At 39.0% G+C, this 21,748-nt stretch overlaps 1 pseudogene; it reads left to right on the top strand.

Moving 5' to 3' along the window:
- The window catches only part of LOC149259653 (helicase-like transcription factor CHR28), a 142,853-nt pseudogene extending 123,891 nt beyond the window's left edge, over positions 1–18,962 (top strand).
- Positions 18,963–21,748: the final 2,786 nt, after the last annotated feature.

The raw sequence follows: 21,748 nt of genomic DNA on the forward strand, positions 1-21,748 counted from the left end.
AGAGTGATCTCACTAGCCATCCTTGTGACACTGCCATGATTGGAAACTTCCAAACCTTACCTGGAATTAGCTGCTACCCATTTTATCACTCGTTCCTCAAAAGACAAGTCTCCTTTAAGCTCTTTTCAACTGACTCGTAAAATATGAAAAGATTGCCGAGCCATTGGCCTCTCCAGCTCATTAAAGGGACAAGAAGTGCTATCCCTCCTCTAGATTTTAATCTTTTTGGACCTGAGGGATTATTACACAAAAAGATCGAGCGCTTGTTTTGTTCGGCTCGTTAAAAGTATCGAAAATCCATCCCTTCTGTATTGTTTTATACTTTTTCAGACTTAAGGGATTAGATGACGAAAAAGGAATTTTGGAGTTACCTTTACGTTCCTTTTCAGACTCTCTAAAATTGAAAAGGACCAAGTTATCTTTGTCGTTAAACTCGTTAAAAGTATAATAGCGACAAACTTGTCTATAGACGAGAACGAGTTTCACTATCGCTAGTCTCGTTAAAACATAGCGATGGGTTTGCCCGAAGGGCAAATTATAGAACAAGCATATGTTATCCTCCTCAAGCTTGACAAAAATAAAGACGTACTAGTCAGCAATGACTGGGGAAAATTGGGAAGAAAACTTGAAGAAACTTTGTTGGTAGCAAGTCGCTCTTGAACATGACACTTCCACTCCGTGTCCGAGTCAGGTTGGGTTGTTTCATTCACCGGTCACATCACCATGGTCCCATCATACCATCCACATTTGGGGTCAATGCTACCAATCCATCACAACAGTGTCGCCGATATGTTCAAGAGAAGTCATTCAGAGAATTCACCTGTGTCTCACCCACTACCATACATTATACTCCATTCTTTCATGACCGCCACCCTGAACCTTATATCACCAGATCGTTTTCACCTCCATTAAAATCATTTGCTCCGTTCCATGTCATTGATGTGGGATTCATTAAGGCCCTCCTATGATGGATCACTTCTTGTCGACATCAACTCATTATCCAAGAAGTTGATCTAGGAACACCCCATTCAGTACTTTGAAGCTTGCATGCCTCAATGGCAAGTTTCTCACTTCCGGTGACAGGTTTACGTCAATGGCCTTCGACCGAAAGATTTTGCGTGGTGTTCGATGCCAAGTCCTTTATTCACACCACGTGAATTGTACTGCAGTACCTTGACGGTCATTATCATTATCGGTGATTCCTCTCGCGCTTGTTAACAGTTTACATCATTGGCTGGTAATCAAGCGATGTCTTTCCATGTTCGACTTCAGAACATTTCTCACATGGATCGACTTGTACTCCGAGTGAAGATTGAACGAGATTGAAGACCCCGGATCTAGTTTCATCCATCCGGGCTCCGATATATATTCAGGGAAAATAAAGACATCAAATGTACATCATTGCTGCATAGATGATCATCCAATCAAAAGGATGATGGCTCTATCAGAATCATCAGTCTACACTCAGACGATTGGCTGTCCTATGTACATGAAAATGAATTTATAAAGCTGAGCATGGGAATGCCTGCCTCAGCTAGATCATGAAAATACTATGAACATAATGTATTGTATTGTATCTTATTACAGGTCTCCTCCCAGCATTGAAAGAACTTCGGATCCTCATAATAAAGCATTTCACCCGACATCAAAAGATTAACGACCTCATGCTTTAGGGGGAAACTGTTATAGACATTTTTGGGCCCTACAACCCCAAGCATGAAATTTCCATAAAACAAGGGCTCCTAAGTCCCTAAAAGTGTTGTTCTAACCCCTAAAGGAACAAGGTCAACAGATTACAACTTCTCCCAGAAGTTCTCCATGAAAAACTGATCATAATTGGTCAAAACAGGATCATTTCAGCTGCTCCACTGGCTAAGTGCGTTGCATCTCACCTAAATACATTGTGTGGGTGTGTTGCATTTCAAAAATCCCTTCTGTGGGGTGTGATGGGCGAGAAATGACAAATGGCAATGTCATTCCCTGAGGTGGAGAGGCAATGGAAGCTTCCAGAATCTTCTCCTGTGACACTTGCCTCACTGAATTCAACCAATGATGAGTAAGAGACTGTCAGTCTCCAAGTGGAAGCAAGAACTATCAGAGAGAAGACACTAATCAAATCACAAGCTGACTCATCCCCTTTATAGATATCTATATATGGATCCCTCATCCCAGAGATCTAGAGGCTGGAATTTTGCATATTGTAAGGAATTGTTGTTGGTTTCTTGAGGAAAACATTAGATTGTTGGGTGATCTAAGCTTTGTTTGAGGTGAAGAGGGGCTTCTTTGCTGGGAGGTTGATGCTGGGTCAGAACAACTAGTTGTAACTCCTCTTGGTTCTTTTCTTATTTATCAATAAAAGCTATTCGACTTTTCCTCCATGCTTTTGTGTCATTGATGCTTGCTACATTTGTATGGTCAATTTACATCTGATCCTAGATTGTTTATGATTATATATCCATGTCCTTGTATAGTGCTATGCTTCTGTGATCTTACAGGTACTTTGTGAAGCTGGGTGTGCAAGGGAGCAGGTAGCTGAGGACTATCAAAGAAGAGAGGGATCAAATCAGGAGATTAGCGCAAGATAGAGGTTGGTCTTTCTGTTCCTCTCTATCTATAATTCATAAAGGAAAAACGAAATTAGCTTTTCTCTATGTGTTTCTAAGGCAGCTGTCACACCTTAGTGGGATAGAGCAGTTCTATATAGACACTTTTCCCTGTAACAAGGGGGAGGACTGAGGAAAGCACCCAACAATGAGGAGTCTTTGTAGAATCTGAGTGAAACACTGGTAAGAGGGGTGGAAGACTTCTTTTCAGACATCGACGAGATAATGGACTCAGGGGAGGTCAAGGATGATGGCTCATAGTATGTTAACTAATCAATAATGACAATATTCCCTTCATGGGGGAGAACATATTGCAGAAAACCACACATGTGATGGCTAACATAGCATAAGTGTAACTATGACCCAAGAGAATGTTGTAATCTAGAGGAGCATCGATAACATCGATGTCTACATGAGCAGTCTTGCCTGCAAGAGTCACTCAATGATTGTGATTCATGTCGAGAGGCTAGGAGGAGTGACCATCCCAAGCATCTAAAGTGATGGTGGATGGGGATAGTTTCAATGACTTGAATTTCTTCCAAATAGCAGCGGACATCACGTAATTGGATGCACCTTCATCAACAATACATCGGGAGATGATGGCATTATGGACTCTGACTAGTATCTGGAAAGAAACGGATGGAGGTAATGGAGGATGTTCTGATGTATCAACACGAAAGAAAATCAAGTGATCGTTTGAAGAATCTACTGCACCTAAAGCAATTGCTAGATATTTCTTTTGAGATGCGCACAACTAGAGGACTTCCAACGTCGACATGGCAGTAGGGGATTGTGCCAAGCGTCTACTATACTGTATGTATAGGCAGCTCAGTTAGAAGCCACATTATGGTGTAATGGTCCCTTGGGGATCTTGGGAATTGATTCAACTTCAGGTTGAGGGATCTGTAACAAACCATTTGGTGTCATAAGAGGCTCAATAGATGCTTTGGTTTTGGACTTAGTAGAGGATGAAGTCTATGGTTTGTCATATTCACATGACCGAGTTTGCAAGTCAATATCAGCGGTATTGACCTCGTTAGAATTCTTCATGAGGATCTGGTAGTCACTAGTTACAGAAGATTAGGGAGGGTGGGCTGCTTGACCTTGCTAAGGTTGAGTAGTAACATATCCTTACTGAGGGAAAGTATTTATGAGCACAGTCATTTGAGATGGTGCAGGATTCTGAGGTAGTTGTTGCATGGGTGATTCACCTCTAGAAGCTTCCTAGGCTTCCGACATTTGGCACATCTGGGGTCAGAGGGGAAACTCATGAGTATAATAGACATGTACACCACAACATGCACAAGGCTTGTTCGTAAAAATAACCTTGGTCTGCTTGGGCTAGTTGCCTTGTTGCTGGTTGTTGGTGTTAAGTTGGTTCCCTTGGGGTTTATTTAGTTGATTACCTTAGTTACCCTAGTTATTCTTGTTACCTTTCCCCTTATTCTTTTTCTTCAAATTTTTGGGATTGGTCACACTCTACTATGCAAACACCTGACCTAAGGGGGTAATGGCTACTGGGGCTGAGGATGCATGAGAGCTTGTGGCGCCAATGCCTGAGGGGCTGGAACGCTCAGTAGTGCATAGGTATAAGATGGTGAAGGGGCGACGATCTGGTAGATAGGTTGAGCATTACTTGGCCTTGACATCTAATGATGTGGTTGGGTAAGTGCATAAGAGGTGCTTTTTCCTGAATACACATTGCTGGTAGGAGGGGCATAATTGTGGGAGGAACTGGTGCCCCCTGATGATAGCCATAACTTTGTTGAGTATATGGTGAAGGATGTGGAATAGCTCCAATGATACCGTTGACAGCGTGAGATGCCCCTGGTGCATTGGCACCACCAGGATCAAGGAGGTCTAGTATAACAGTGTAGACATAACTAGATTGATAAATCAAGTCATATCTCAAAGAAGTCTGGAGAACCTCTTCCTCTATTAGAGGAAAGTGAGACACGAAACCTTTGGAAATAGGCGCTAAAATAGTCCTAAGAAACCAATTGAGGCAGACATGGTCTTCGAAGGGTGGAGGACAACACATGATCATCCTTCTACACCATTATTGAACATGATCGGAAAGACAGGTGGTAGAGGATTGAAAAAATGTGGTCAAGAGCTCCGTATCGGTGTCATATCAGAGAGGTAACTAAAAGTATGAAAGGAACGCTTTAGCAAGCATCATGAAAGTGGAATGAGAGGTGACGGGCTGGTCGACATACCACTTTGCAACATCTCTAGTGATCGTGTGTTAGAACAACCGAAGACGAATGGAATAATCAGTGATGGAATTGGATGAACACCACATATGGAAGGAGAGGATGTGATTGGTGGGGTCCTCTCTAGAATTATCCTCAAACTTGGGAATGTTAGAGGGAAGCTTATTCATCATAGCTAGCTAACCAGCATCATGGTGTATGATTAACCGGAACCATGCAGAGAGGATTAATACGTCCAAGCATGGAGGCCTAAGAGTCACCATGAAAAATGCCTTGGTGGTTCAATGGTTGTAAGACACAAGTGACATGGAAATGGTGAATGGAGATAAACAAGATGTTTTTGTCTCTATGTGGGGAGATAAATTAATTAAGTCTTGGCTTGGTAGTGTAAACCAAGTGCCCTTCGCTTAAGGTGTTCTTATGTGTGCAAGTTTGTTTATTAATTAAGCCCATATCATGTTTGAAAAAAAAAATATTGCTCAAATAAACTAAAATTAAAAACAAAAAATAAAAAACAAATCAACTATCTAAACCCCACCCAAACTGAGTTTGTAAACCTGTGCTGGTTGGTGGAAAAATGAACTAAAAACACATAAAAAGGGCCAAGATATCTAAGTGTCAGTGTGACTGGGATCAAATGACACTGTGCTGCTGGAAAGTGGCACAACAACAACAAAAAACCAGTCAGGAAAATCACTACAAAAGATAGGGAGATGGGTGTGAAACCTAGGGAAAACAGTGGCACCCTAAGGAAAATTTCCAAACAAGGTTCAGGGGGGACTTTGGATGGAGACAAAATATCTTTGAAGATCTGAAATAGGAAGGTATAGATCTGGAAAATATGGTTGAAAGATCTGCAAAAAAAACTCAAACTTCTTACTCACCTAAACTCCTCCTATAAAGGTGGAAGCGTACTAGAAGCCCTAAGGGGATAAAATCCACTGCAATGAGCGAAACAGAGTATATCAAGGACTAAGTGGGCTAATATAGTGGCTAACCAACCTAGCAGATAGCTCTCTGCAAAACCCAAAAACAGATAAAAAAATCCAGGAAACCCAAAAATCGCAAGTACTAGTCTGTTTAGGGGATATCATACTTTTTGGGCCAAAAAGTGCGCTTTGGACCTCCAGATTTCATTTCTAGGGAAGAAAAGTGTGATTTCTACTCCTCATTTCTCGAGTGGCAAGTCTCGGAAAAAATTGTCATCTCTGTCGTGGCTAGTTTCTATGACCTACGAAAATAACCAGAAAACTTGTAGAAGTTAGAAATTTGATTAATCTAGGGTTATAATGCTAGTAAACAACATTAAGGGACTAAAAAGGAAAAAACCTAGACTGAAAACTCAAGATCACCCAGGTAACGCAATGGAGTCGCCAATTTGTTATGTAGTATTCTTCTTGAATGTGTATGAAAAGAAACTACTTTAGGTTGTGGATGACAAACATACTTAACAATAAAAATGGATGTTAAACAGTGTAGATCTACAACAAATGATAAAAACAAAACCTGCCAAAGCCCTGATCTATGCAACAAAAATAGTTAAACAACAAAATGGAATAGTAAAATAAGCGCAAATAACTCCAATAATCCAATGGAAACCATATATATATATATATATAGAATATATTTTATTAAACAACACCTGTGAAGGGAACAAATAATGTTACCAGCCTCCCTCTATGGGATGGGTTCTTGGCTATGCTCAATGTCTTCAGATTTTGTAGAGTCTCTCTCCTCTATAATGTGTAAAACCCAGCAAACAAAATGTTTGAGCTCAATGAGAAGTAAAATGGAAAAGAAAAATGGTGTGCTACAGTGATAATAATCAAAGTTACAACAGTGACTGCAACAATAAAAATGATCGAAAGTGAAGAATGAATGTAAAACCCTTCTATTTATAACAAAATATTAGGTTATCCTCAAATAATGAGCAATAATAAAATATTATTAACCCCATTCTAGAATTAACCGTTTGGAATATTTTATTATATTTAGTTTCAAGGGAAAAAGTATTTAAACTTTTATTTAGAAATAATAAATAAATAAATGATTTATTTATTATCTCAAGAAATATGGTTAAGGAATAATAAACAAACACTTATTTATTTAATTATTCCTAAGGGATTTAGTCAAACTTGACAAGGAGTAATAACTAATTAGTGATTAATTAATTATTCCTAGAGAAAAATAAGATAATTAATGGTTTATCAATTTATTTCTCAGAATTGGGTCAAATGTGACAAATAATATTAATTAAATAATGGCTTAATTAATTATTGCTAGAATATAATTAAATAAACAATGATTTATTTAATTATTCTTCATGGGTTTAATTATAAATGACTTATCAAATGTGGTTTATTAAGTAATATCTCACAGTGAAAGAAATTTTACTATGGTAAAATTGGCCCTACATGGTGTACATTGATCCATCTAGTTAAATATGGATAGATGATCAATTTTTTGTGATAACAAAAACCTCATGGGGAAGCACTAGGGTTTTTCCCCACATTTTGTGGATGTTACCTAGTGGAAACCTGTTGGCCTCTAATTATGGTGTCTAACCTAGTAAGGGTGTTGAGTGAAGCACACACTATAGGCAACCACCCCTTGGGATTGACCTCAAGACCTCCTACATGAAGCTCAAGCCTCAAAGTACACAACCACTTGACATAGCCTACAGGGATAGCTATTGTTAAATCTTATTAGATTGATCCCATCAATATTGTTTCTTCAATTTCAACCATTTCTGGATTAGACTAGCCAATATCAACACTTTTTTTCTTTTTTTTCTTCCCAAGGAAAACATCACAGAAAGCCATGAGTAATTTGTTGTGATCCCTGGATAGTAATGGGGTAAACCATTGGCACTGATTATGGTGCTTAACCCTAACCTCAAAACTTTGAAAGAACTTTCTTCTAGCTGCAAGATCACTTGAACCTACCCTTGGGGCTATGCCAATATCACCACTTATTTCCTAGTAGTGCAATTTTCATACTTGTCAGTCCTTTTCAATTTGACTTGGCATTCCCTACTCATATTCTGGATTCCATTTCAATTCCATAAAATGTGTTTCTCCTTGGCTACAGATATTCCAATTAACATATGGGATTTTTCCTACTTCTTATTTATCAATACATTACATTTAATATGACGATCAAGGATGTGGCATGACTCCTAGCTTGAAAACCAAAAATATTAAATGTTAATATCTTCTTCACCAATATGATTTTATAATTTTTGTACAATGTGTAGATGAACACACATATTCCTTCAGAGGTGGATATTTTAAGTTGAATGATTGTCAAAATTTGTGCAATAATATTCCAAGCACTTCTAAACATGTAGAAATCAGCTTACTGGAATAGGGTACTTTGCCAATTTGTGTTTCTTAGATTAATAATGCAGAAGCTCCATTGAATTCTCAGTATATGGATACTAATCCTTTTGCACCAGTAAATTCAAAGTCTCATGACACTTTTCAGATACAATATCCATATGAGTGGCAATTGGAATTAAAAGATGAAATATTACAGAAACTGGAGAGAGATGAGTGTGAGTTTGATAGGGTGGAGAAGGAATGTGGATGTTTGAATTCTGAAATTCAAATAGAGAATTGTCATTCTGGTTGTTTTGATGTTTATGTATATTTTTGGCAGGAATAATTCAGAGAAACAAATGAAAAAATAATTCTGAAGGATTTAACTTGAAGTATTAAATCATCTTCTTCAAGGTACATAAATAAGGATAGAATTATCGTACCTTCATTGGCATCAAAGTCAGCTGAAGTGGGGGTTAGAAATCAATGCTTCATAGGGATGTCATTTCAATGCCATAGAAAAGGAACATAAGGAAAAAAAACCTATCATGTGGACTATTGGAAGACAAATTACTAAAACAGAGGATTGTGGTGTTAACAACATGGATGCTAATTTGGAAGATGATGTTGTGGAAATCCAATCAGTAATAGCTGAATATTCAAGTTCACATTCTTCTATCAAAAATAAATATAGGGAAACTTTTAAATTGAGTTCTAAAGTGGGCAGTTCAGTACTATTTAACTCAATACCTTTGCCTAAAAATTATATTGGTGGCACAAATTATTATCTTTTGAAATTTCACATATGTCACTATGGAAACAAAATTTTTTGGTGCTTTTCTAAAATTTCACATATGTCACAGATTCTCTCAATGATTTTCTTAATTTTGAAGGAGAAGCCTCCTAACGGATCTCTTCAGAAAGATTCAAATCAAGTAAAGGTTGAAACATCTTTTGTAAATCTAGATAAAGACGATGTAATATCAACATGTTTGCAAATAAATACATCAAATAATGATGCAAATGATATTTTTTGGAGGAATACATTAAGGGGAAAGAAAACACATTTTCTATGAAGAAAAGTTGGCCATCCACCAGTACTTTGGTTGTGTGTCCCACAAGTGTTCATAAGCAATCGGCACAAGAAATTTGTTAAAATTGGAAACTAGGTCCAAACTCCACCTTCGACAGCTCATATGATGGAGATGATATTTTTATTGGATTCCTCTTTCCGAGAGGTATGAGATTGATCTAAAGATCATCTCATTCTGACAAGCAGAAATGGAATTATGAATTTATTTCTTCTGTGGACAAATTGTCAAGGTCGGCTCCAGTCAAATGTAGGCTCATCAAGCCAAGAGATGTGTCTCTTCACCCTCAACATTGTGTATAAATAGGAGAGATATTTTCCTCATTTGGACACCATCACTCAACACATCTTTCTCTCTCCTCTCCTCATTGGTGCGTACAACATTGGAGCAGATCTTATTCTTCTCACATTGACTTAAGTTAACCGAAAATTATAGGTTGAATTGAAAAATTGTTTGGGTTATTTGTAGCAACATTGACCAGCATTGACTGAGGGTCAAATCACCTCCTTTGACTACATTTTTTAGGTAGTAAATCTAATCTCTTGACACCGCATCGCCTGTCACGAAAACCAAGTATTTTGGAGAAGGTTGACTTACATTGACCACATGACCTTTGACTATGACGTTGACTCTACATTGACCAAGTTTAGCTAAAACTTTCAGGACTTTTTTGGGCTGATTCAGACTCTCTTTGGAGGCTAGGTTGACTAGGTTTGACCGAGCTCATTTGGAGGATTTTTTTCTGTTGGTTTGAACAGCATTGACTTTCTAGTTAGGGCACCCGGTTGACTGTTATTTGACTAGACTATTTTGACAGTGATTGGGCAAGTAAATTTTGTATCCTATACTCTCTCTCTCTACTAAAATTTTGAAGCATAATAAGAAGATTTGATCGAAGGGTTTTCCCACATTGGGTTTTTTCCTTGGCATCTGCCAAATATTGTGTCCTCTTGTCTTGGCTTGTATTATGCCTATTGTTTATGTTCTATCTGCATTTACTATCAATGTTTATGTGATTGTTAATTAATATTTGGATAATAAGAAAAATTGAAGTAAATTTCTCTAAAGCATAGAACATACCATTTTTATCTAAAATTAACATGGAATCATAGCTTAGGTGAAGACAAAGCACAAGCAAGAGTGAGAAACGAAATCACTAAGATTTTTTGGACAAGGACAAGATTCAATGGCCTCCTAATCTTACTTCAAATCTAATGACAAGCATAATGATAAGTCTGATTATCATGCATGGAAGACGTCCCTTGACTTGATTTTGGAAGAACATGATGTTATGGACAATGTGCAGGGAAAGATTGTTGAACCTTATTCAAATGCACCAGTTGTCGCTAAGACAAAGTACAAGAAAGGTGAGGTCAAATCTAAGAACATCATCAGGGATTCTATTCACAAGAATTTAGTTCCTTATATCTCTGGTTTTGGCACATCTAAGGAGATGTACGACAAGTTGGTTAGCATGTTTAAATCCGGCAATGCAACTCAATTCCTCTTTCTCAAGAACAGGTTGAGGAAATAAAGAAGAGAAGAGGAGAATATATCCAATCATGATTCAAGAAGATTACCGAAATAAAAAATTATCTTTTATCTATTGGAGAAGTTATTGCTAATAGGGATCTCACTCTCATTTCCCTTGGAGGTCTCCCTCATGAATGGGATGTGCTCAACTCTACTATCTTCAACAATGACTGAATTCCAGGTTTTGATGAATTGTTGACTAGATGTACTCAAGAAGAGACAAGGATGATGGAGAGAGGTGTGCCTTCAAATAGGAATGATCCTACTGCTTTCTCCACTCATGCTCAAAAGAAGAACAATGCAAGTTCAAAGAAGCAAGGTCAAGGAAGAGAGGGATTCAAAGATGGAAGAAAGGGAAGATGTTTCAATTGTAACAGGTTTGGCCACTATGCTAGGGAGTGTCCTAATAAAACGGATACACCTTGGGATGATGATAACAACAACAATTGCAACAATTTCAGGGGCAACAATGTTGGCATTATGATTCAAGTGTTGTCCTTGATGGCAACTCACTCAGAGGTTGGTACAGGTGCTCAGAGACTGGTACAGGTGATGACAACTTAACTAATGGACAGATCTCAGTACAGCAGGACAAGAAAGAGATATACGCAGGTTCAGTAAGGCGAATCAGCGTGTACACGCAGGTTGGCTTCAGCAAAAGCGCGTGTATGTGGAAACGTACCTTTGGTCCATGGCGGTTAGTCCTTGGAAGTTGTGCCTATGGTTTCGGACCATTGTGTCTCGACGGGCGTGTCGATCCCTAGTATTGAAGTTGATGGTATTGTGTTACTATGGTTTTGGCTCTTGGCATTGAGCAAGGCCTAAGGCTATATAAGGAAAAGATCACTAGGCCAAAGAGTGCAAGAGTGAGAGAGTGTATGAGTGATGAAGATCTGAGGAAGTGTGTGATCCAAGTGCTGGTTATGGGTTGGTGATCTGAACCAAGGTTTCACCCATGTGGAGGATGATGAATGATGGAACGAGATCTCAAGGCTTGGAATGATTATCTTCATATGGTTTGACTGTGGATAGATCAGATCTACTGACGCATGTTTATTATTATGATCTGGGTATGTTTTGATGTCTGATATAGCTGCAGAGCTATAAGTTAGAATTTGCAGATCTGTACGCGGGTTGGCTTTGGTAAAAGAGCGTATACACGCAGGTTGGGTTCATCCAAGTAGCGTATACAATGTGAAGTATGATATTTGAAGATGGAGTTGGATCTGGTTGTTGTTATGTTGTCTGGTTGTTGTTGACAGGGTTACAGTGATTCAGAATTGGGTGTTTCAGTGATTGATGATGCAGGTTGTACTACAATGATGATTGTCTTATGGATCTAGTATGAAAATGTATGAAACATGGTCCCGGGAAGATCGTAGGCCGGCACCTACGTACTGGTAAACATATCAGCCAGTACAAGAGCCAAGGGGGGTTGTAGCTCCCTTCCAGGAGCAGCTGGAAAACGAGTGAAGGTTGTAGCCTTCTGTAGGGTTGGCACCTACGTACTAGTAAATGGATCGGCTAGTACAAAAGCTATGAAGGTTGTAGCCCTCTGCAGGTTGCAGCCTGCGTGCTGGTAAATGACTGCACCAGTGCATTGTAAAAGAAGTTTCTTATTAAAGAAGAAAGAGACGAATTGCAGCAGGTGGTTTTCACCCACATTGGGTTTCCACCTTATATCATGGTGTTCATGTGTGTGGCTCTTGTGTGATGTTCTGTTCTGTTATTCTGCACCTGTTTACTGTTAATATGCTTAATAATGATCTGATGCATTTACTGAAGATTAAGATAACTGAATTATAAGATCTCTTGATATACGCGGGTTTCATTAGACACAGTAGCGTGTACACGCGGGTTCACTTAATTGAAGTAGCGTATATGTTTCTGAGTGTGAAATAGAAAAGTTTGATTGATCTGATAATACTGATTCACCCCCCCTCTCAGTATTATTTCCAACAATTGGTATCGGAGCAGGTCCTTCAGAGAAGCTTGATCGCTTGAAGGAGATTCGTAGAACAATGGGGAAGAAAGCACGTCAGAAGAAGAAGACAGCTCAAAAGAACAATGACAACCTGTCGTTGTGTGGAAGCAAGTATTCAGATCCAGAAGCACCTCAGATTGAAGATGGACAAGCAAATGAAGCGTCAGATCAAATCATAGATCAACAAGATCTACCTAGCAAAAGGGAGAATGCCCTCAAAGAAGAAATCATCAGATTAGAAGAACAGTTGGAATGTGCCTTCAAAGTTCGAGAAATGCTGCTAGCACTGAATAAAGAGAAAGAAAACGAGATCCTCAAACTAAGGCATCAGTTGGATGAAGAAAGGAAAGTTGGAGAGACCTTGAAGAAGCAATGTCTTGAAAAAGAAGAACAACATCAAGTTGAGGTAAATATCTTGAAAAGCAAATTAGAAGAAAAGGATAAGATTTTACGATTTCAAGATAGCTCTAAAGTCTTGGATGATATTCTTAGTAGTCAAAGATCTCCTGCTATCAAGACTGGTCTTGGTTTTCATGAATATGTTGAAGGTGAATCTAGTTCACAAGGTGAGGCAAGAAACTCTAATGAGAAATCTGAAATGCCCAAAAAGGAACAACCAAGGAAAGAAATTCCTCAAGGAAGATTCTCTACTCCTAACTATGGACGTGATAGACGATTATTTCCTCCACTGAATAATGTTGAATGTTATGTGTGTCATAATCTTGGACATGTTGCAGCCATATGTAGAAGAAGACGGTTTCAAGACCATCATGCAGAAAGATCATCACATTCAAGATACTTTAATGGATATTGCTTTTCTTGCAATATGTTTGGCCACAAAGCTGCTGATTGCTACAAGAGGAATATGAAACATGTAAGATGCTATGCATGTAACAAGTTTGGACATAAAGCAAGAGATTGCAGGAACAAAGCTCATGATAAGAAGAAATCATCAACATGCGTGAAGATATGGAAGAAGAAGGAAGTTCAGTCAGAAAGATGTGGCACAGCACAGGGTACTCAGCACAGCACAGACATAACAGACTCAGGGGGAGCTAAAGGTATAGAACTTCAGTGTTCTGATTCTCATACGCAAGTTTCATGAAGACAAGTCGCGTATATACGCGAGTTACAGGCTGCAAAGTCGCGTATATGGAGAAAGGGCAGCAGAACAGACCCAGGTTCAGTCATGGTTGGCTCAGGCTCAGGGGGAGCAGAACAGACTCAGGAAATGGTTCAGACATGGTTGGCTCACACTCAGGGGGAGAATATTCTTCGAATAATGCATTGTTGGCATTATGGTTAGAAGGTGTTGATAAAGTCTATGAAGCTAAATGATACATCTTACTGTTTAGGAATGGTATTGCAGGCTGATCATGATGCTGTTGGTGGCTTTCATAAGTCTTGGTCTAGATATTTCATCACTATGTCATGTATCTCTTTTATGATGTCAAGGTCATGTAACGGCCTATGTTGGTTTCCCCACTATGCCTGGGATGAATGATGAAATGTTCATGTATTATCATGTATCTTCACATGGTTAGGTGAATGAGTCAATATTGGGATATCCCCACTAGGTTGGGTGATGAATGTATGTTGAGTCTTTTGGTGATAGGAAGGTCTTCTATGATGTATAAGTCTTTGTTCTTTTTGTAGAACATCTTTTACAGATCTTGCCTACAGTCAAGGGGAGCATGAACAGCACAATTCAGCAAGAGCAGGATGGATAGATTGGTACACTTTGGCATACACAAAGGGGGAGCACATTTGGAGATTTCAGCATGTACTCAGGGGGAGTATGGACAGCAGTATGGACAGCAGAAGGTATACCAAGGAAGAGAATATCTTGGTCCACCCTTTGCCCTTGATGTCAAAGGGGGAGAGTGACTTGGTGTGGTGGTTGCCATCAAGTCCAAAGGGGGAGATTGTTGGCATTATGATTCAAGTGTTGTCCTTGATGGCAACTCACTCAGAGGTTGGTACAGGTGCTCAGAGACTGGTACAGGTGATGACAACTTAACTAATGGACAGATCTCAGTACAGCAGGACAAGAAAGAGATATACGCAGGTTCAGTAAGGCGAATCAGCGTGTACACGCAGGTTGGCTTCAGCAAAAGCGCGTGTATGTGGAAACGTACCTTTGGTCCATGGCGGTTAGTCCTTGGAAGTTGTGCCTATGGTTTCGGACCATTGTGTCTCGACGGGCGTGTCGATCCCTAGTATTGAAGTTGATGGTATTGTGTTACTATGGTTTTGGCTCTTGGCATTGAGCAAGGCCTAAGGCTATATAAGGAAAAGATCACTAGGCCAAAGAGTGCAAGAGTGAGAGAGTGTATGAGTGATGAAGATCTGAGGAAGTGTGTGATCCAAGTGCTGGTTATGGGTTGGTGATCTGAACCAAGGTTTCACCCATGTGGAGGATGATGAATGATGGAACGAGATCTCAAGGCTTGGAATGATTATCTTCATATGGTTTGACTGTGGATAGATCAGATCTACTGACGCATGTTTATTATTATGATCTGGGTATGTTTTGATGTCTGATATAGCTGCAGAGCTATAAGTTAGAATTTGCAGATCTGTACGCGGGTTGGCTTTGGTAAAAGAGCGTATACACGCAGGTTGGGTTCATCCAAGTAGCGTATACAATGTGAAGTATGATATTTGAAGATGGAGTTGGATCTGGTTGTTGTTATGTTGTCTGGTTGTTGTTGACAGGGTTACAGTGATTCAGAATTGGGTGTTTCAGTGATTGATGATGCAGGTTGTACTACAATGATGATTGTCTTATGGATCTAGTATGAAAATGTATGAAACATGGTCCCGGGAAGATCGTAGGCCGGCACCTACGTACTGGTAAACATATCAGCCAGTACAAGAGCCAAGGGGGGTTGTAGCTCCCTTCCAGGAGCAGCTGGAAAACAAGTGAAGGTTGTAGCCTTCTGTAGGGTTGGCACCTACGTACTAGTAAATGGATCGGCTAGTACAAAAGCTATGAAGGTTGTAGCCCTCTGCAGGTTGCAGCCTGCGTGCTGGTAAATGACTGCACCAGTGCATTGTAAAAGAAGTTTCTTATTAAAGAAGAAAGAGACGAATTGCAGCAGGTGGTTTTCACCCACATTGGGTTTCCACCTTATATCATGGTGTTCATGTGTGTGGCTCTTGTGTGATGTTCTGTTCTGTTATTCTGCACCTGTTTACTGTTAATATGCTTAATAATGATCTGATGCATTTACTGAAGATTAAGATAACTGAATTATAAGATCTCTTGATATACGCGGGTTTCATTAGACACAGTAGCGTGTACACGCGGGTTCACTTAATTGAAGTAGCGTATATGTTTCTGAGTGTGAAATAGAAAAGTTTGATTGATCTGATAATACTGATTCACCCCCCCTCTCAGTATTATTTCCAACAAACAACAATCAAAGGAATGGCAGGTTCAACAACAAAGGAAAAAGGAATTCTCCCACTACTCAATATGGAAATGGTTGACCTCCCAAAAGATCAAGAAACTCCAGATATAATGAATCTAATGTTGTAGATAACAAGAAAACAGAATTGTATCTTATATCTGCCCTCTCTACTACCTCTCTTTTGGATGCCTTGCATAATCGGTTCATTGATAGTCGTGCCTCAAGGAACTTCACTAGGTATAAGGAAGCTCTTTCAAATTTTATAGAAAGAGGAATCCAACAAAAATATCATATCCATCATATGAGTTTCCTAAGGTGGAGTTTGGCGCTAGTTTCTAATTTTAACACTCCCTCTCTACTAGGGAAAAATCCACCTGCCAAACCATCTGTCAATTTGTACCATCCTTGTCATCCCTGCTCTGCTCTGCTCTACTTTTCTCTCTCTCTATTGAACTTTTGAAGAATAATAAGAAGATTTGATCAAATGGTTTTCCCCACATTGGGGTTTTTCCCTGGCATCTGCCAAATATTGTGTCCCATTCTCTTGGCTTGTCTTATGCTTATTATTTATGTTCTATCTGCATTTTATATCAATGTTTATGTGAATGCTAATTGATATTCGGCTAAGAAGAAAAACTGAAGTAAATTTCTCTAAACCATAGAACATACCATTGTCATCTAAAATTAACAAAATCTGTGACAAGGCTACCAAAAAATCCAATTTGTTTGTGCTGGTCTATGATGGAAGCAATAGGACAAAGGACACTGATGAACTCGAAAAGCATGAAATTTTTCTGACTACTTATTCCATCGTAGGTATGGAGGTTCCAAAACAGGATCTTGGAGATGATTATGAAGAATTTGAAAGAAATCTTGATGATTCTGGTCTAATTGACTCTTTTATTATTAAAAAGAAAAATAAAATGTTAGATATTGTTAGGATGACGAAGAGTAGAGAGGGAGAAAATGGCTCCTCAAGTGAACCTATTCCTCACCCTCTTACAAGAGTGGGTTTGTTTAGGGTAGTTCTAGATGAAGCTCGAAGTATTAAGAATCATAGGAGCCAAGTTTCTAGAGCATGTTGGGGTTTACGGGCTAAACAAAGGTGGTGTCTCTCTGGGACACCAATCCAAAATTATATTGATGATATTTTCATCTACTTTAGGTTTCTTAAATATGATCCATATGTTGTTTATAATTCTTTCATTTCCAGAAATCCAATTTCAGGATACTAGAAGCTCCAAGTTGTCATGAATATAGTAATGCTTTGGTGCACAAAAGGTACTACCATTGATGGGGCACCTATTATTACATTACCTCCTAAAATAGTTACCTTGCAGAAGGTTGAATTCTCTGTGGGAGAACGTGATTTTTACCACTTTCCTAAAGCTCATTCACAAGCTCAATTCAAGGTTTGGGGCCAATAGGTGGTTTTGGTTAAACCCTAGGTCGGCTCTCACCCACCCGGCTTGCTTGTTTTGGATGTTTCTATAAATAAATATCTCATTGAGAGAGAGTTGTGGGTATTTCTTGTTTCATGGCAGTAGATAACCTCAATACAAAAAGGATCATATGTCTCACTGAGAGAGAGTTGTAGGTATGTTTTGTTTCAGGGTGGTAGATAACATCAATACATAGAGGTTCAATTTTTTCTATTGGTGGAAGCTCAATTCAAGGTCTATGTTTCTGCAGGAACTATGAAAAATAACATAGATGTGAATATATTACTAATGTTGTCATTTCTTCATCAAGCATGTGATCGTCCTCCTTTTGTTGAAAGTCGCTTATCCATTTCTACTTGGAGATTTTCTACAGAAGAAGTAACAAAGATACCCAGGGAAAAATAGATTGATTTGATAAATTGTTTGGAAGGTTCATTGGGTCTTTATGGCCTCTATAATGATGCCTCTGAAGAATCCATTGGCACCATCTGCGATCATGTATTTTGCAATCAGTGCATATTATATCACCTTACTTAGTCAGATGATAACATTTTCCCTGCTCAAGGTTGCAAAATCCATCTAAATGATGATTTCATGTTTTCTCTGACTGCCTTAAAGCATTACACTTCTGATGATACTGTCAATGATGATATCTCTATAATTTTAGAAGGGGTCATTGAATTGGATTTGAAATATGATAATCTAGACTTTAATTCTTCAAAGATAAAAGCCGCAATAGAAACTCTCCAAGCCCTCCCAAAGTTACGTACAAGTGCCTCTAGCAACAGTTATGTCAATAATATCAATAAATATTCAGCTGAAATGTCTGATAGTGGTAATAGTAATCAACATGAAAGTCCAAATCTAAAGAAGCAGATTATAGAGACATCGGAGAAAGCCATAGTTTATCACAATGGATGATTATGTTAGATTTTCTTGAGGTTCCACTAAAAAATCATGCATACAATATAGAAGGTTGGATGGAACTATGTCTGTAATAGCACAGGATAAAGTTGTGAATGATTTCAAGACACTCCCTGAGGTAATTGTTATGACAATGTCCCTAAAAGTTGCAAGTCTTGGTCTCAACATGGTTGTTGCATGTTATGTTCTTCTGCTTGATCTTTGGTGGAATCCAACAACTGAAGACCAACCTACTGATAGATCACATTGAATTGTATAGATTCATCCTATAATGGTTTCCCGATTTACAATTAAAGATATTATGGAAGATTGTATTTTAACAATCCAGTAATGGAAGCGAGAAATGGTCGCATTAACATTTAGGGAAGATGGAGTTGGTGGTCGTCAAAGATTCCTTATAGAGGAGGACATGAGATATATATTTATGGTTTGAGAACATCATTCTAATTCTAAGAAAGGACAAGTGACTGAGGAGTTACAGAAAAAGAAGAAAAGCTACTATATTGGTTGAGATAGTTTGGGATTTCATGGGAGAAAGTTATACATGAAAGTGAATTTTTAAGTTTTCAATGTAGTTCCATTGCATTGCTCCTCTTGAAAGTTGCTTGGAGGTACTTGATGAGCCCCAATTTTTGGTACAATTTGGGCTCATATTGGCCTACTTACCTTGCTCAACCATTCATCTTTTATCACTTATGCATTCATTTCTTAGTATATTCATGTTGTTTGTAGGAAGAAGGGCAGGCATTATATCTATGTGGCTAATACATGATGATTTCAAGTTTTTGGCATTAAAGAGAGCAAAAGACCACGCAAATGGAGACAAGGAGACAACAAAGGTGACATTGCGGGTTCATAGGGAGGTTGTCCACAGTCTTGATGACCTTCCTCGTGATTTTCACCTTAACTCCGAGCTCCAACAGCTCTCCCCACCGAGCTTAAAGGCAGCCAACACGTTCTACAAGATCAGCAGTTTACAGCAGTTTGACTTTCAGTTGGACAGCCAAGCTCCACGAATGGAGGAAGCCAGCTTGATCTTCATTGTGTATAAATATGAAGGCCGTAGCCTTTGTTAGGAGCTTTTTGAACTTTTGAACTGATATTGTAATTTCTGAGCACAGCTCGGTGTTTGTTTTTGTAAGCCAGTTTTGGCATGACATTAGACTCTTGATTATGAATAAAGGCAAGCAGATTTGGATCTAATTCTGAGCTTTTAAGGGGGCTATAGCTCTCAGGTTAGGGCCCAAACTGAGAGCAATAGATCTCCTCTTCTTGTAGTGTTATTTTCCTTTCTTTCCAGCACTTTGTTTCTTTGTTTTGATGTGCATTTCAAGAACATAGTCTGTTGATTTGATTTCTTTAATGAGATTGAGTAGGATTAGCTTATGGTTGAATCACTTTCAGTTGCTTAGATTAGAATAGGAGGATTGTCATTCACTGGAGCTCTAAGAAAAGGTTGTTAGTACTTCACTACCATCTCTGTTTAGAGATTGGGGTGCAGTCTATACCAACCACCAAAAAAAACGCAGTCTTTTTCTACTTTTATGCAAGCTGCAACACAGTTGTTTTAATCATAGAACCATCCATGCACTCTGATCTTGAGCCATACTTCTTCATCACAACTCCATGCACGACTTCTTTTCACGGTTTACATTGTTGTTCATAGGCTTAATAGCACAGGTAGCACAGGTTAATGGATTCTCGTTTTTGGTGCAAGACATAAGCAATTTGTTTTATTTACACTGCTCAGTATCATTCCACTTCCTTCTCCTTCTTATTAACCATGCCTCAAGCCACCTACTCGACCTATGTTCAACTCGTTTACCTTCCAACTCTTCCATTTCCACGTAGCTTCATTTTCTTGACCTTTCGTTGTTTCCATCCTTCTATTCACCAACCAACTCCGTGCACTCTCTCTCCATCTTATTCCTCTGCCCCTGAGCCATCAAAAGCTCCATCTCCACCTTACCTATCCACCCATACCACTCCATCACTTCACCATCACCCAAAACTCCCATGGTAGAACATCCTGTAGAAGGTAGCAGACTTCCTGTAGAATTCCTTGGTTTCCTGTAGGATCCCCTGCAGACATCCTGTAGAAGCCTACAAACTTGGTTGCCGAGCACCTGAACGTTGTAGACTTCTGTGGACTGATGCTAGGGACCCTCTGGGACCTCTCCTAGCCCTCTTGACCTTTCCCAAGCTTTCTCTCCCTTCGCACCACCTCTGCACAGCCAAACCCTAATAAGAAACAAAACCATAATCACCCCAACCACTTAAGCAAAAATACAAAAACAATGGTCTTTTTCATGGAAGTAGTTTGAGTTCATGCATTTCACATCACTAGAATTAATGGCATCATTTTTAGACATTTGCACTCTCACTATTGCATCATAGAGGTCAAACTAGTCAGATTAGGGTTTACTAGGGTTTCATGTTTTGGTTGGCTTTTAGTTCATTTTTGCAAAGTAGATCAATTTCCTTTGAGATAGCCTTCGTCCATCATTTAGAAAGCTTCTTCTGAGAGCATATAGAAGTTGGCTTGAGCCCTAGCGGACTTGTGCCAGCTGACCAAGTGACAGCTGCGACAAGAGCTAGTACTTGTGCATACAGCACCGTCGCTTCCAAGTTTGTACGAACTACCGGGTTGATAAAATTAGAGATAGGAAGCTCCAGGAGTTGTAGCATTATTGCTACAATACTGGAGCCCACCATATTTTTGGCGCCGTTGCCGGGGAAGCGTCAGAGTATTAGTAATTGTTGCTTTTCTTCTATTTTCTTACTCTTGCCTTCTGCTACGCAGTTTATTTCATTTCCATTCTGCAAAAGTAGCATAGACATTTCCTGCTTTCATAGATTAGCATTTCATTTCTGCAAGCGTAGACTAGTGTTTCAATTCTGCAAGCGTAGACTAGCATTTCCATTCCTGCAATTTCATTTGAGCAAAGTAGATTAGTTCTTTCCTGCTTTCAGTTTAATTCTGCATCTTTATAGTTTGTTGTAGATCAATCTGTTTCAGTTTTGCAGGTACCAAAGAAAAAAAACAAAAGCAATCAAAAAAGAAAGTCTTTTCCATTTCATGCCTCGTAGAAACCGGGATAAATCAGGCAAATTCCTACCCAACACCCCCACCACATCACTGAGTCACCCTTCTCTCTTCTTTGGTGACAGTGATCCAGAAGAACCTATAGGTGCACATCCCGAGATATACAAAGATCC

The sequence above is a fragment of the Pinus tabuliformis genome, chromosome 6 (assembly GCF_031772625.1).
Source record: "Pinus tabuliformis cultivar Carrire ecotype Pingquan chromosome 6, CPIR1, whole genome shotgun sequence".
In the NCBI taxonomy this organism is placed as follows: Eukaryota; Viridiplantae; Streptophyta; class Pinopsida; order Pinales; family Pinaceae; genus Pinus; species Pinus tabuliformis.